Below are 17970 nucleotides of genomic sequence, written 5' to 3' on the forward strand. Positions count from 1 at the left end.
AAGTAGTAGCACAGGTAGCATACATCCTTTTCCTTTTTTCTCCTGCTGAAGGAAGAGAAGTAACACTTTGTATCACTACAAGCAATAGACTTTATGGAAATTTTGACTTGTTCCTAGCCAAAGATTGCTTGGGGCAGGGGAGATTTTGGTCTCCTCAATTACTGTTTGACAGCAAAAATATACAGTAAGAAGGGGCAGCTTGTATCTGGAGCTCTAAGGCCACCTGTCTGTTACCCACCCAGCATGGGTTCTGTGTGAATAAAAGGCTACTTCTGCCCCTAGTTATACAAGTATTGATACTATGACTGGTCATAGTCAAGTGCAAACATGAAAAAGCTTCATGCTCTCTTTCTTGCCCCCCAGTATGATGCTTGTCATAGGTGCTTGGCTGGTATGTCATTTGGAGATGCATGGACTTGAGCTAAGAATAGCTTTGTCCTGGAGCTGAAATGTGTCAGTCTGTTGTACCTATTATTCCTATCTGGTAGTCCTTCTTATTCCATCCAACTCTACTCTTCAAACCCTGTTGAATTACTCATGCTGGTAATGTTCTAACATAAATAAATAGAGAAGAACATGAATAAGCAAAGAAGAATCTAATTGCTACCTAATTCACGGGAAGGCTGTGTTTCAGACTGTGAAAATTGCCCTCAGCAAAGGTTAACTGTCATTATTGCACATATTCCAGCAACAGCAAGAAACTCACTGTTAACTTCTAAAAAGTAGGCTGCTGTGACCAAGGAGAAATAGTTCCTGAAACATTTTTATCTTGGGCCTCATAGCTGGTCACTGAGAAGGATACATGATTTTCTGTGCGAGGTAGGCTTGACCCTGGGCTGATAGATGTATGTCCTTACTTCCTGACTGTCTCAAGGGCCTTGCCCATCACTGCTTTGGAAACATGTGAAAGGGATAAGACAGTGCTTTTCTTAAGGTCTGAAACTGTATTGTCCGTCACCTGTGCTGTTTGTCTGTGCCAGAGGTGCATCAGACACTCCTTAGTCTTTCTGGAAATAGTATCCTAGAAACAAAGTCAGGTTTTGGGCTTAAGCTCCACGTTCGGTGAGATGGATATCGTTAGTTGGCAGAGTAATGCTTCTAAAGACTGGTCTCCTTTAATTCTCTGATGTTATATGTGTCACTAGGGTGAAGGATCTGTACCATGTACTCCTCTAGCTGTGTATGGGGTCAGCAGTTACTTCTCTCAAAGTTCACGTGATCAGCTAACCTACTCATCTTTTCCTGAAACCATTCTAGAGTCTAGAGCAGGAAAACATGGATAAAGTGGGCACACAGGGCATTTTTGTCTGCAAATTTAACACAACTGAGCCAGTTTGATTGTCCAGTTCTTTGCACTGATTTCTAGTTTGCCTGAAGGTAAATGTCCCTTATTGTGGATACTTTCTAGGTAGATCATGCAGATGTTGCTCTACCAGGTGGTTTGTGAGCCTTTTCTTTCAAACACCAGTGTATTGCAGCAAAACCAAGTTTGAATCTATTTTCTGCTTCAGGAATACTCATATGAGACCTTTGGGGCTCACCCTGGGTAATTTCATGAGTGACTTTGTAATTCTTCCTGATATCTAATAATAAAAAGTGATATTTATTAACAATTTGCTGTCTCAACCACTACATTTCTTATGCCTTACGAAAGAATTGCATGGAACTCTTGTGCATGGCCTTGATGAATACAATACCTACTTGTTCCTGTCTTGTTCTGCTTTGCTGGATGCATAATAATTTCAATGTGCTGAAGAATCCCAATGACTGTAAATATTTGTTATGCTTCTGTAGGAAAATAAATACTCTGATCCCTTAAAATTATCACCCTGTAGACCTTTTTGTAGAAAACTTCTTTTTTTAGTTTATTTTTTTCATGTTTTCCATTGGTCTCTGGTCCTTGTACATTAATTCTTCTTCCTGTACAGGTAGAACTTTCTGTTACTGTTGTTCGAATAGTGATTTTTTTTTTTTTTTTTTTCTGTCAAGTGGGCGGGAAAGATTAAGAGTGATTTTGGAAATCTGCCATCTTGGTATGAAGTCTTAATTTTAATGCCACAGTGCATTTTTGCTAATAGTGAAAATGTGCCTTGAATAATACAGGTGCTACCATGATTCTCTGCATTTTTCTTTAGGTTAGATGTGAAAGTAGATGCAGAAGCACTGAGATGTGAAGTGCTTAGGCTCCCTTAGCATTGAACCAAATAAAAATCTTGGCACTGAAATTGAGCTTTAAAGTTCACCACAGCTGTGAGGCTGCTTTCTTGTATCCTGCCTTGCCATTTTACTTCAAAATTTCTTAGGAATTTGAGCATGAATAATGAATTTTAACTCTGTTAAAATTGGATTATGACTATAAATATTTTTATTGGTATGCGTTTCTGCAATATAAGTCAGTGGAGTTTCTCACAAGTGCCATAATCAGGTTCTGAGATGGTGGTCCTTATTCTTCAATATAAATGTGATTAAACCATTAAACAAGGCAGTTTCTTTACTTCCGCTTTTGTTTCCATCTGCTCTTTTCTTTGGATCACCTTCTGAAGCTTGTCTCTTCCATTTGCTGCTTCCTCATGTTCATAAAGGGAATATTTCTCCAGCTCTCAGCTGCTTTCTGCAAAATCAGCTGCTTCAACGCTCTTCCTTACAAAGAGTAAGAAACATAATTATATGTTAATAAACTGATACATTTTGGATAATAAGGCTAAAGGCTGCAACCAGTTAAATTTGTCTGTATTTTCTCTAGTGGTCTTAAGAACAGACTTCTGTGGATATGTATAATAATAATAAATATAGGGTAGCCTGGACTCGGATGTGGTGGTATTTCCATATGAAGTAGTGGTAAGATCATTCCTAGGCTGGAGAATCTGCTTTGGATATCAATATTGTAGAAAGATAATAGACTTGGTGCACGAAAGAGCCGCAAAAATGATTGAGGATGCTTGATTTGCAGCAAGAGAAAAATGAATTGTCCGTTTCATTCAAAGAAGAAAAGACATGAAGTGTTTTAATGCAACTTCTGTCTGCATACGTACTTACAGATTATGCAATACTAAAGGAATCTTCAATCTAGTAGATGAAGGTGTTAGAAGGCCTGTTAAATGGGATCCATAGCTAGAGAAACTCAGATAGCAAATAAAGCCTGAATTTTCAACAGTTATGTTTAAATAATTGCTGACAGTTTACTGAAGAATGCGTTACTTTCTCCACCAATAGAAATCTTAATTCCTTAAGACATTCACTGCCTCCCTCTTTGCCCCTCCCAGTGGATAACAGGAAGAAAATCTGTCCCCTGTGCTATCAAGAAGTTAATCCAGGATGGTCATAATTAGGACTTCTGCTTTAACCATGCATACAGGGGTATCTATGAGAAATATGGGGGGGGGGGGGGGGTGATCCATTCATCAGTAGTTGGAGCAGTAGAAATTTCTCAACATATTTCATTCATTACTATGATTCTCTTGAAGCTGATCATGTAGATCTTGCTTGGGTCCTTTCTACCAAGTAGTTAAAGTGTTAAATTTTATGTAGTTTGAACAACAGAAAATAATATTAGCATGTTAAAGTACTTGTGATAGAGAAGTACAAAGTAGAAAGGTTCTATTTGTATGAGATGAAACATGCTTCCTCACTGGCATAATGAAGAAAGATAGGCAGTAATCTGACCATACCATATATGTTCCTTTATTAATGTCAAGTGACCAGATTACAATCAAGCTAGTATGTGCTCAGCAATGAACCTTGCTGATACATTGTTCATACAAAAGTAAAATTATTCTTCATTTCTTGCAGCCCAAGTCAGGGGATCGTTGAGGCCCTTTCTCTTCCCTCAGTATTACTTAGGTCCAAAGCATAAGGTGTGGTGTGTTGTCTACACCAAAATATTCCCTTTTTTTGGAATAATTCTTACAGGGAGTTTGAGTCAGCCCTAGCAGCAGTCCTAAGTTGGAGCTTTGTTGCCTACTTGCACATATGATTGCAGGCCAGTGGCCAAACAGTGATGTGTAAGCCCCTTCTTAACTTTCTTTTCTTCCTTCCACTGGGTGTTGTGTCTTCCTGACCTGCAGGTTTTGGTTTTGTTTTGGTTTTTTTCCCCCACTCCTTCTTCTATGACTATGCACTGTTTTCAAGTTTTCATGACTTGAGCAGTATTTAAGGATTGAGGTTCAGAACCTTAAGGTATATGTGACTTTGGTGCCAAGGTACTGACAGGAGTCAGAGCTTCTACTTCTATAGCATGAGGTTGGCACCAGTTCTAGGTCAGTATTTTAGTACAGGTAAGTCCTAGTTCTGACTTCTGCTCTCCTTCTCGCACTGCCCCATGCATGGACCTTCTTTTTTCTGAGCTGTTATTCCTAGATGCAAATACCATAAGAGATGGAAGAAACTTACTTTGCAGTTGGCATTGCTGAAAGCACTATCGTTTGAGAGTCAGAGCGGGAGAAGGGCAGTTAAGGGAGGGAGCCACCAGCAGCATTTGTTTGATTTGAAATGTTTTCCACAGTAACTTTTTGAGTTTAGAAAGTTCTCTGATTATCAGTACTAATATGAGGTGGTCTAGGTAGGCAAGGCTATTAAAAGTTTTTTGTTAAGCAAGCCAAGCAGAAAGTGCATCAGCAATGTGTTCCTGATGCTCTAGCTGTCTGTCTCAGTATCAAATGATAGAGCTGCAGTGGCTGGTGGCACTGGCATTTTACTGGCTTTTGGAAGTATACAATTGATTGAGATCCTTGTTTAAGGAGAAAAGGAATCTGAGTTTCCTTGACATATGTCACATGAGTATGGGACATAATGGCTAGAGTACATCTGGACCTGGGGAATTTGCACAAATTAGTGTTGCGAGCAAAGATGGTATTTTTCAGTGTACAGTAGTAGGCGAGCTGATTAAATTGTCCCTGGACAATAAACCATGAACTTGCTTGAAACATGAGGGAATGTTTGTAGGACAGGCATATGAATAGAAAAAGTGTGTGTCTCAGAGGCAGGCGGTGTCAGCACCATAGTTAAAAAGCCCGTTTCCAAAAAATACCGTAACTGCCGAAAGTTCTTAATTAGATAATGCTAAATTTCAGTTGCTATTTGCATGTTAGCTTTCATCATCCTGCACTTTGTGGTGGTTCTTCCTCTCTGTTATCCTGAATAACTTGATATGTCTTGGTCATTCAGGGGTACGTTGAACAGCCTCCTTTGGTAATACTGCAAGAAGTGACTCCTGTTCTTTTTTTTCCCCCTCTCTTAGTGAAGGGTCAGAAATAGGCCTGATAACACATGGGAGGAACAGAATAAAATCTTTAGAGAACTGATTTGAAAAACTGAGAAAAAAATTCATCATATGCATACTTGGTATAGTAACGTGTGGAACAGGCAATCGAGAGATGCTTTCTTTTCAGAGAAATGAATGCATTTTTTTTGAAGGGAATGCTTGCATTAATAATGAATTTATAATAGGTAAATGCCTAGATATGAATTGTGTGGGGTTTGTAGTCATTTACCCTCCATCAAGGCATTTCAACCAAGATGTCAAAAGGAAAAGTACGAGGGAAAGAAATGGCACAATTAGCAGTTAATTTAAAGTAACTAAAGTGTATTAGGCCCAGTCAAATAAACTATTTTATTTTTGTTCCTTGTTGTTTGTAATCTCATAAGTATGAGTCATTTAAAAGCCAATCTGGCTTGGTACAGCGCGTGCTGTTTTATAGTGTTTTCTCCTTGCCAGCATGAGCATTTCCTTGTTAATGTTTCACATCTGTTCTTTGTAATTTAGTGATTATGTGCAGGCCTCTGTGTCCTCCTTGTTTATTTTAAAAGGACAATGGGAAGCTTCATTTATGTAAGATTAAATCGATGTCTGTGACTTATTAAAGTTTGGGCATCCTGGACCACTTCTTTGCTGGTCTGTGTAAATGAATATTTTTAGCAGAAGATGAAAGTGTGGATGGTTGGAGAAAGTCAGTAATCTACAATTAGAATCAGCTGAATGTTTTAGAATTGAGTTGACATATGTTTGCTGGAGATTTATATTGCTTTCTTATCAGTCATGCTCAGGGTCCTTGCAAGCATCTATGATGTGTTTTTGTTTTAGTGAGCATTCAGAGAACAAGTTTTCATTCTGTGGGTATCTATATTCATGCAGGCACAAGGTATTCATGTCCAAACAAGGATATTTGCTGTTAAATAGAAATCCAACTTAGAGCTGATATTATTGGCCGTTCAGACTTCCATATGGAAAGTGACAATGTCATGTAATTTAGGTGACTGCATATAATAATATGCAATATGAAATAGTAGGTGACCAGAGTGAACTCTGTTCAGATGTGAAAATAAATTATTTGCCTATTTTGTAAATGCTTTAAAACCTTCTCTGACTCTGAGGTGCTCTAATACGCAAAAGGGCAAACATAATCAGATGACTTAATAATTATGAATGGTTTTACTGGAGCACATAATGAGCTTTCAGGTGTTATAGAGGAAGGTTTATTATTTATAGTGGAGTAGAACCAAGAAAAATAAATCTGGTTGTGGGACGGTGCTTTGCAATTAAAATACTACACAAGACTGGAGTCTGATTCTGATCTCTGCCAAAGCTATCTCTATAACCTTCAGCAAATTAATTAGACCTCTAGTCTCGGTCGAGCCTAGAATTTAGATGCTGGGCTTTGAGAGCCAGATATCCTGAAAGGGAAGAACCTACATCCCCAGATAGTCCATCTCTGTTTCACATGTTCTCAGTATTTATTCTTTTTCATGTGCTTGTATATTTACGTGCATATACCAACCTGTTGTTGCTGACTTGGGTGAAGATGTTCTGGCCCAGGTATAGCTGATGTGAACAGGGAATTATCTTCATTGACAAAAAGGGTGAGGGAATATGCCAGTCCAGAGTTTACAGTGCATTTGGGTGAAGACTGTAGCAAGGTTGGGGGGCATTTGGGGAGAAGAAACCAGGTATAGTGGTTGACAGAGATTAAAGAGCGAGGCTCAGGCTTGCAGGAGTCAGACAGCATCAATCTGGAGCAGTGCTGTGTACGAAGAGCATCTGAGTGGATCCTGCCATGTCGGGTGGCAGTGGAAATCACCAGTGGAGTCACAAACCAGTTCTCCAGTTAATGCTTGTCCAGTGGTTGAGGCTGACCAAGGAAAACTGCAAGGCTGAGTGTGATCTTTACTTTTTTTTTCCTTCTTACTTTCACAGTGTTTATATACTCACATTTCATATTGAATGCTGTAGTTGCCTCACAACCGTTTTAAGCTCAAGATGGAGGGTGGTTCTCAGCTACTCTTGGATGCTACTTTATTTTTGTGCCTTTCCATCGTTTTTAGGGTTCTTCACTTGAAAAGCAGATACCTGTATGGCAGTATGAGTTTAGATGAAGCATGTAATAAAACTTCCTCAGAAAATTCTCACAGCCTCCACACGCTTAGGCAGCTGAGGAGCCAGAGGTAGAGTCGTAGGGTCTTTCTCCCACATAACTTTTTGAGTACTCCTCTTAGACCCATGTAAACTCGTGGTATCTTGGAGCAAAGTTCCCCAGCCTAATTACAGGCCATGCAGGAAAAGCCGCTGCCTTTTGTTTATCTTGAACTGTTGTCTGATGTCCCTCTAGCTCTGATCCTGAGAGGGACAGTGAGCATCAGGTTGGGCTTTCACCCTTTCTGTCTTGCTCTGGATTTGCTAGACCTCTGTCATCCCTTTTCTGAGACATCTGTCTCACCTGACTCAAAGTTCCCAGCTTTCTTGCCCTTCCTTGAACCCTTTATAAGTCTATAATATGCTTTTTTGAGGTGGGAGAATCAGAATTATGTAGAAGAAGTATGCACTGTGGGTTCTATACAGAAACACATAATTTTTTTCTGTTTCCTACTCTGTATCTAATTATTTCAATTTTTCTCTGACTGTCAAGGAGTCTGAGCCAATTTTGTTGTAGAACTAATAGTTGCAGCCCCACATTATCATTCCTGCATATTAGTATTCAGCACAGTGTCCATCATTTTGTATGTAAAGCCGGGATTTTTTTTTTGCCGGGTACATCACTCTATGTTTATTCCTGTTGCATTCCATCTATCATTGTGATTGCTCAGTCACTGAAACATGGAAGGTCCATCTGCAGATCTTTGCAGGTGGTCCTCATCTTTACTGTCTTAACCACCTTAGTATCATCCACAGAATGTCCACAGAATGTCACCTTCCTAGTCACTCTTTTCCCAGACTAATTATGAATATGTTGAACAGCACAGCTCCTAGCTTGGCTGTCTGCAAGACTCCCCTGGTGAGCTGACTCTGCTGTGAAACCTTTGACCATTTAATCCTACCTTCTGTTTCCTATCTTTATAGCCAATTATTTATCCATGTGAAGACCTTAACTTTTCTCCAGGTTTTTTTTCAGTTTCCATAAATGGAGGCATTTTTGACTTTTGTGGAGGGACTCAGATGGAGACTTGCTGAAAACTGTCTGGCTCATAAGAATAGAGTTCTTATACTGTTGATGTAAGATAAATTTTTATTTAGTGATTATGTCTACCTTTAAAATACCCAGTATGCTAGGGATATAATAGCTTCTGGTTTATTGTATTTTAAATTCTAATATGTCTTCATTTCCTCATGTTTTTAGGTTTTATGATTACAATAAAAAGGGTCTCGTAAAATTATTTTTATCTGTAATATACATTTCCATTTATAGAGGGGCCGTTGACATCCTCCACTGTTAGGTACAGTAGTCTAGTATGAAAGAGATTTAATTTTGTTTCTTATCTAAGTTGTCACATTAGATATACGGTGCACATACTCCTTCTATTCATGATATTTAATTTTTTTTTTTTTGCCTAAACTGACATTTAGATACAAAGAATAAACTTACTTGGCTATTTCTCAATATCCTATGAGAGCTACATCAAGAATCACATTTGAAGTACTGACATTTCCAGCAACAATAGCTGTATTGTAAGCCCACTGGATATGTTGACAAAATCAAATTTTGTTAGGAAAATATGTATAAAAATTATTTGCAATAAAAGCAGGGAGAGGGAGGGGCATTAGCAAAGTACTGTCAATCCCACCCACTCAGCAGCTATATGAAATCTGGCATTTCTCTGCTGAATTGACTGTGTCATAGTTAATACTGGAGAAATGCCAGAAAATTATTTGAAATCTCTTTTTGAATCTGAAATGTGGAGGCACCAGGCAGAGGATTCCCTGAAGACAGTGAGCAGAAAAGCTGTCTGCACAGCAGACAGAGAAATCATCATTCTTAGCACTGGTATGTTTTAGATTCTCTCAACCTGGTGAATAGACTAAATATAGAATATATTAATTGCGGGTACAATAAGAACTATTAAGAAACCCTAGATTTCCACCCATGATTAAGGGTGATTTCAATAATCTTTATTTTGATTGTTGCTTTCAGAAATGTTTTATCCATAAAATTCCAGTTAAATATCATGTCAGAGGTAAACTATCTGTTTCTTTGCACCCAGTTGACATTATAAAGTGTTCATGATCTGACTAAATACAAGTATTGTCAAAAATGTATATGATAAACCAGGTACTTGGACTAATAGAAAGGTTTCATTCTTTAACCAGCTACCACCTGTGGTGTTGCTCTGAATAAAAAGTGTGGAAGTTAAAGAACTGTCAGATTAAAGAGAACAACCTTGTAAAGAGGCATAACATCCTCAGTTTTCCCTGCTTGGCATCTGCGGTGCCTCTGCTCTGTTTACCAGCCGTCACTGACGACTCAGCTGAGAAATGGGAGATTACACAGTACCCATTGTTCCTTGGAATAACCATAGGAAGATATTTCTTAATCTTTAATATTTTGGTTACTTGTAAGCACTGACAGCTAAACTTAGAGCCTTCAAACTTAGTGCAAAATGCGGGGGATGGGGGGTGTTACCTACAGGAAATTCCAGTATTTATTTTGATTCATTGCAACTTGGATGAGAAGTTTCAATATCAAAAGGTATTATAGACAACTTTATCAGCTTGCAAGAGTTTAAATATTTTGGGGTTTGGTTTGAAATGTGATTTTTTTTTTTTTTTTTTTTTTATCCTGGCTCCAGTTTAAACTCTTCTGAACTAAATTAGAAGTAGAAAACATACTAACAATGTTAAAGTTCACATTCAAGTAGAATACAATAAAAATTGTACAGTCCAGCTTCTAGATTTCCATAGAAACTTTAACTGACATAACTTCGGTGTTTTGTGTTATACATGGAACACAAAATCTGTCAGGCAATACATTTAATAAGGAAACCAGAGAAAATACTGAATATACTTGCAGTACATTTCATGCTGTTCTTGAAAACTTAATTTTTACTTGTCTCGATGTTTTTTATATGGTGAGGTAGTATAACAAAACAAGTGTATGTATATTTATGTATATAAACCATCCCGTGTCTCTGTGTGTGCTCTTTGGAAACACTGTAATTTATTGCTATTGCTGAAGCAGAAAATCTGTGGGATGTCTAATATGCGGTTCTCAGAAAGCAATTCTGTTGAGCGGCAGGAAGAGAAGCTAGCTGGTTATGCCACTTCGGAAGTGTATGTGGCTTCACAGCTCTTGATTTGAGTTTGTCTGTAAAATGGGTATATGACTCATCTTACTTCACCGGTATCTCAAAGCTTATCCTGTAAGGCATTTCAGTATTCTTCAAAGACATGTCTGACATTTGTAAACGTAAAACAGATGGTGGACAATGGACTTAGATTAAAATACCGGTAGATACTCAGATGTAGAATGTGATGAAAACCAGTTACACCTGAAAATCTCTTGCCCCTGCCTTAAATGACTTAATAGGCTGACTGGAATTGGTGGTTGTTTTGAAACTGTACCCTACTAGTGTAGAGCAAACCCCCCCATCATTAAATATTTAAAGACTGTGAAGACCTTGATAAGTTTATGGAATAAGTGATAGTGGCATTATCTGCTCTGAAGGACACATCTGTGACAGATAATTTTAAGCAGACACAGGGCATTTAACTTTTTTTCTAATGTCTCCCATCACACACATTAAGAAATGGCAACAGGACTGCAGATCCTGAAGAAAGTGGGCTGTAGAAAGCTTTCTTCATCACTTTAAGACTTTTAAATAAATCAGCTCATGGGATTATTGTGGTCTGATTTAATACCTGCTTCAAGGCAACATAAAAACACTATGTTTTTAGTACTGCTACAGTTTATATATTTCAATGCAGCATATTTTTATTTATGTCTTGGTGGCACTGGAAGAGATTGACGGTAAGTGGTGTAGAATTAAGTGACAGCCTACCTATTATGTGCATTCCATATTTCAAGCCAAATGGTCAGGCTGATGTTAGAGAGCTTTGTCAATGTCTTGCTGATGCCCACTGTGTTATTTTCTTTCTTTCTAGTTTGCTTTTTTAGTCCCGGTGTTTTGTCTGAGGATGTCTTTTGGTTGTGCAATGAAGAAAATAGTAATCTTCAGCAGATACCTTTAAAAGCTTACAGTATAGGCCTGGTTTTCAAATCTTTGCTAGGGTCAGAATTTGAACCATTACCTCACATACGTAGTTTCATAATGTATGATGTGCTTTAAGGAATTTCAGAATCTTCCTGACCTGAATTTTGCCAGTAGGATTTACTTTTAGAAGTGTGGAAGTTAGGAAGACTATTCCTATGTATAACATGCCTGTGAACAGTATTCTTGCTTCAAGGGGTAGATCATAGCTATAGTTATAAAACTTAGCTCTAGTCTTGGAGTTAAAATGGAAGAAATAACATAATGGATCTGCCTAGTCTCAGCTGCTGCTGGTTGCTGTTTACTGCATTACCTGCTCCCTTTCTGCCCAGTTCAACATCATCTCCATTTTAGCAATTATTAACTAGATTATTTCAAAATATACTAGTCCTAGCTAACTTTTTTGGCTATATCAACTGAAAATATAGCTATTGTTGGTGAGTTTTTAAAACAAACAAACAAAACAACAAAATACCCCCCCCCCCAAAAAAAAACCCAAACAAACCAACCCCCCAAACCAACCAACGAAAACAAAACCAAAAAAATAAACAAAACAACCCCCCAAACCCCATGTTGCTGTAGTTGCACTGAATGGTACTGTAAATCAAATATTAGTCAAATAGATATATTCCTTTTTGTATTCCTTGGGGAGTTAAATGTCTGTGGTGCAGTATTGATGAAGAAGCCTGTATCATGCTAGGGAGAAAGTGGAATCTGTAGTTGGTATAAATGGATAATGTTAATTAAGAAATCAAGTATGCAGATTTGGCTCACCTCTAAAGAAAAAAGATCATTTGGCATTTTTCTATTAATGAAGAATTTTTACATTAAGTTGAAAAAAGACTTGGCATGAAGCAGATGTAATTAGTAATGAGATGCAGGCAGCGTTCTGGGAGGAAGATTTCTTGCCAGAACATACACTTGAAAAGGAGAACAAATAGGAGATACAAAAATTGAGTCAGGAAACTCTGCTCCTTGAAAATGTTTCTTTCCATGTAGTTGCTACTCTGTTTGGATTTGGATACCATCACCCAGGTTCTCCTTTTGATCCTGTACCCATGTATGTTACTTTGTTCCATCTTCAGACCTGCATTGCTAATGCTGGTATGACATCAGAGGGAGCCATGTTGCACTTTCAGGCCTTAGATGTGGTTTGTTCAGGAGCTTGGGCTTCAGACCTTTGTGTTCAAGCACAAACTGAAGACCTCTTCAGAGCTCCCGGAGTAAATCTGTTCAGTCTCCACCTTTCAGACCTTTCCCGAATCATGCTACCCGAAGTGATACTTCCTAGGACTGGGCTGGAAACAGGGCATGCTTCTCGGCATCAGGAGGGGCCCCAGTTCTCCTCCTTTTCACTCAGTAAAGCCAGCTGCCTGCAGAGAGAGAAGGTGTGAGAGCTTCCTGAGGAGTAGAGTGGGCAGAGTTCACTGCCCACAGGTCATGAAATTGCACGAAAATGAGGATCTACCTGGGAAGTTGCCATGACTCGGCAGAGTTGTGCGCATACTTTATTTACATTTCTTCCTCCTTTCCTATTTACTCTGATCTTTCTGAAAAGTTAGTCTAGTTGTTCTCATCAAGTTTGGCTTTTTTGCATGTGTTCGAGTATCTTTCCAGGCACCTTTGGGAGGCTTACTATAAGGGAATCATCTGGATGGGTCCATCTTAAAGTTACAGGCTTTGTTCATTTTTCATGTTAACATATTTCTGAGCAGGATAAGAATTGTTTGTTCTGTTCTCAGTAAATCACTCCATAAAGTTTTGTTTTTCTGATTTGAAAACAACCCCAGATTTCTCCCCAAATGAGGTTCATGCATTTGCATTATGAAACTTTCATTCCTTTTTACAGTTGATAATGCCTGAGAAAATAAATCAATTAAAGGTTACTGAAGTACTGAAGTGTGCAGTTCTGTTGTAACTGAATCCAGAAGTGTCACCAGGCTTAATGAGATGATTTGTCTCTACCAGTATAGGGTTGGTTTTTGTCATTTATGTTCATTAACTTTTTACTTTAAAATTGCTCAAATTATAGTACATCTTCCCATAGGAAGCATCCTCATTAAAATAGTTAACTTCATATAAGAAAAATAACTTCTGGTGTTCGGACTCCGTTTTATTTCGTATACTTTTAGCCAGTTGTTAGGAAACATGCTCTTTGACCAACCTTGGCAATTCCCATCCTTAAATTTTACAGTTTTAATTTGGTTTTGGACAATTTTTAGTATATGTAGTAGTTTTGTAATGTCAGTGCTAGTTAAAAATGATTTTAGTAAATATGTGGAATGTTAAGGAATATGCATCTGATGAAACTCTCAACTATATTTGCTAGGGTCCAAATATACCCATGTATTTCCCATTCATTAGCAGCACTTAATTTATGTTTTGGGAACCCCAGTCTGCAAAGTTTATAGTGTTTAAGCACCAGCATGATTTTTTTTTTTTAATTCTCTCTTGAGTTCTGTGAAGTGATTTTGTTAAATTTTCTTATTCTCCCTTTTAGGAAGAATGACCCCAGCTTTGCTTTTTCTGATACTTCACATGATTTCAGCAATCCTTACTAATTAACTGAAGCCCTTTGTATCCTGGACGTGTGGTGGTTGAGGTGGTTACTGTAGTGCTGACTTGGCCAGCAAGAGGAGCTTTTGGTGGAACTTGGGCCTGGGCCTAAGCCTGGGCAAGTGCAATACTTCCAGGGGTGGTGATTGAAGCCTGCATCTTTGCAGGAGGATCTCTGGATTGCTGTCCATATTCTATGTACTCCTGTAAATGATGCGGGAACTGTATACAGTGACTAATAGAAGCCAAGTGCTGACAGTACTGGGGATAGTCCTTCAATCTATTTTTAAATCTATGTAGTGCAGCAATACCAAAATAGTACATTTTGGATGCAAAAGGCTTTCATAAGGCTTCAAGAACATAGTGCAGGGCCAGGCCCAATGCCATGTAAGTAACCAGTCCTTTCTCTATTATCCCACCAAAGAGGCAGGCTGTTATGTGCAGCTCTTTATCTGGGTACTGGGGAAAGAAATGATAGTCCTCAAACAAGTTCCTCAGCATACAGTTAAACACTTCTTGTTCCCCTTTAATGTTGGAGTCCTTAAACCCCTGCAGCATTTCCAAGACCTCATCTACAGACAGGGTCATGATTTTTATTCAACTGTGAATGAATTTTAGACTGCTATTTTACTCATAATCCCTTTAGATATAAACTGTTGACCAAGTCTGGGACTAGGAGTCGATCCAGCCACACCTAGACTCTGACAGGAGTTTAGAAAGTAAGGGGGTCTTCTCTGAACCTTGTGACTCAACGGGAAGGTCTTCCTTGCCCTTTCCAACATTTCCTTTTACCCTATTATGTTTTTGGTCTCTACATACATAAGTTTAGTTTGATTCTGATTTAATTTTCCTGTGTGCATTTCATCCATGTACTAAGTAATAGACTAAACCTTGCTGATGAATTCTGTGAAGTCCCATTTTTATACAAATTTCTATTAAATCATTTTTCTTTAATACAATTGGAGGTGATTCTTTAAGTGATCCAAAACACTCTCATTTTTTTAATTCCCCCCACGACAACATGTATTTGATGGAAATATAAAAGGATCTGACAGTCATTTGCTTCTTAGTCATATAGCAATATTTGGTGTTTTTCTTAAGATCATACCTTCTGGATTTACTTGATTAAATGAGACTCTTGCTGCTTACATCTCTGGGAAGTTGAGCAGTGGATCTGAAAGTTTCTCTAAGACAGAAATTCTCAGTGTTCCTTCCAAAGAGGCAGGAGCTGAGTGTCCTTACATCCCAGGGCATTGGTGGAGTCTGTAGTGCTGGTGGTTATAGACTCAGTCTTAGATTTGTTTTGCTAGGATTTCAAGGTATCCAGGTGGTTTTTAGGTTTTCTGTCTTTTATAGACTATTGCTGTATTAGGGAACCAGATACTGCATTAAAGAAGTGAGCTAATGAGTTACTGCTAGTAAAAATTATTAAAATGAGGTAGTAAATACTTGTAAGATGTGCAGTCAAATAGCTGTTGCATTTATGTCAACTGAAAACCAGATTCCTAGTCCTTTTGTAATTGCGATTGTACTACAGTTATGTCATCCCTTTCATTGTGAAAGACTGAGCTTCTAGTATCATTCTTCTCTTTACTGATGTGATCCCTTAGCAATTGCTCTTCTGAAAACTTTTGAACCTTTGCACTTTGTAGGCTGCTTTACTCTCTTCTCTCCCGCCCAAATTTCTTGCTCTAGGGCAAGCATTCAAGGACTTTCTTGACCACTTGCTTGCTGAACCAAAATCTTTGAGCCTACAGATAGAGAAGAAAAGATGAATCAGACAGGGAAGACTGGTGGGCGAAAATAGGGAAGAAAAGAAATGCCTTAGTGTTAAAGCCTCTCTTTCCTCCCTCACACACATGAAGAACAGAAGAAAAGTATGTCTGCATGTGGATTTAAATAGGGAAAATGCCTAGAATCCAGTGTTCCTGGAAAAAGTAATTCAATTTCTCTAATTTTTCATATGTTTGTTGAATTAAAGCAGACTTTTAGATACTTTGTGTCAGGAAAAATACTGGAAAGGTCTCTGTTTCTCCTAATTCTTTCTCTTGTGTTTGTTTTTCTTCTTACAGGCTGATTTAATAAGGCAGTTTGGTAATCCTGCAGTTTGAGAATCATAATTGACTTGATCTTGTCTGTCTCTTTTTTTAATGGATTTTCTTCTCTCATACTGCTTTTCTCCCGCAGTCCTTGACATATTTCTAAGAATTCTTACTCACCTTAAAATTTTTTATTAATGTTAGCACACTTGAGCAGCGGAAGATTGCCAGAGACGTGAAGGAACAGTGGGCTAAATGTCACTTGTCTGGAGAAAAGGTTCTGTGCAATTCATGGTGGTTTTTCTTTTTCATAGCACTGATAACCAGAGGAGAATATTGGTGAATATTTTTGATGGAAAGTGAGTCTTGGAGAGTCAGCCTTTTTGGGGAGGAATCTTTTTCTTTGAACTGTAAAACATTTGACACAGAGGTGATACATGCCTGTATATGTACGTGCGCGTTTTGTACAAAGGCTATAATCAAAGATTTTTTTAAAGTTAGGAATTCAGAGACTCAGAAGTTCTGGATGTACCATTTCTTTATTCTTCCCCCTTTGGTATTGAGCCTAAGGCAGGAGCCTTCTGGAGCAAAGGAACGTGATTCCAGATGATTTTATGATAAATATGTACATCAGAGGTGAATTAAGTTTGCACCAGTAACTATAAATCTGATGTTTCCAACACCTTGACTGTGACACTTCACTTCTTAAATGTTCTTTTGCTGTATCTTTTTGTGGGTAATTTTGTTTAAGAAGCTTTGGAAAAGCTGTATTATATACTGCTGAATATATTTAGGAGCAGGATCAGTTTTCTTGTGAACTGTTTTTGAACTTCATGATTATTAGAATTTTCAACATATGAACAGTGGTTGAGGAATATTGTCTGTTATTCAAGTGGCTCCAATTTTCTTTGTGCCAAACAACTGGGGATTATTGTTCTTCAACACCAGCTCCTTAAACAGGCATCTTAACTCATCCCTATGACAAAGAATTAAAGACCTAATTCCTGATTATCTGCTGAAGTTTTGTAGCAGTTTTAGCATATTTGTGAATATAAAGTAATTTGGAAGCTGAATACTTGTTTCAGGCATGATTTCCTGCATTGTTAAAGGAGCTCTACCCTTCTTCCCTACCAGCAAAACTCATTATAGGTTGTATTCCTAAAGTTTTCAGCCGTAGCATTGCACGGTTTTCTTTCTCTCCCCATTTAGACCAAGGCTTTTTCTTATTTATCTATGAAAAGTGTGTTGCAAATAAATTTTTTTTTTCATTAAGAAAAAGCTATTGAAAGAAAAAACTCATTGGCCCAGTTCATCCTCTGCTTCTGCATTGGTTTGTACAGCAGCTCTCTGCTGCTCAGCTCGAGGCTTCTGTGCCCACTGCAGCTCCCCAGGCTGGCAAAGCCTGTTATTGTAGTGTCCTGCGAAGGGGCTGCTGCTTACTGTCTGAGCTGTGCCTCATGTGGTAGTGTCCCGATAGGGAAAGAAACAGTGCTCAGGTGATAGTGTTTTCTAAAAGAAATTGCAAGTGGTGATAACTATTGGTTCAACATAATCTGTTCTTCACTTGCAGAGCATATAATGTGTAGATGTGATTAGCCTCACTTGACAGACTGGGTTATATGTTAATTCATCCTTGACTTTGCTGTAATCACTTTTGGTGGTTTTGAAGTGCAGCAAAAGCTTCCCCGTTTATGCCTGCTAAGACTGCCGATGCGCACCACTGTGCCGTTTGCCTGTGGTATGTGGGTGAAGCACTGTGGCTCAGTAGAAATCATCAGCTGTGCATTAATTGGATGTTAAAAATGTATTAAAGTATATTTCGCTTAGCTTTTCCTGGATGAAACTATTACGGTTTCAAGATGCATATTTTCCAGATATTTTTAAGAAATTTTAACTCATAACT

Source organism: Harpia harpyja, chromosome 10, assembly GCF_026419915.1.
Source record: "Harpia harpyja isolate bHarHar1 chromosome 10, bHarHar1 primary haplotype, whole genome shotgun sequence".
NCBI lineage: Eukaryota > Metazoa > Chordata > Aves > Accipitriformes > Accipitridae > Harpia > Harpia harpyja.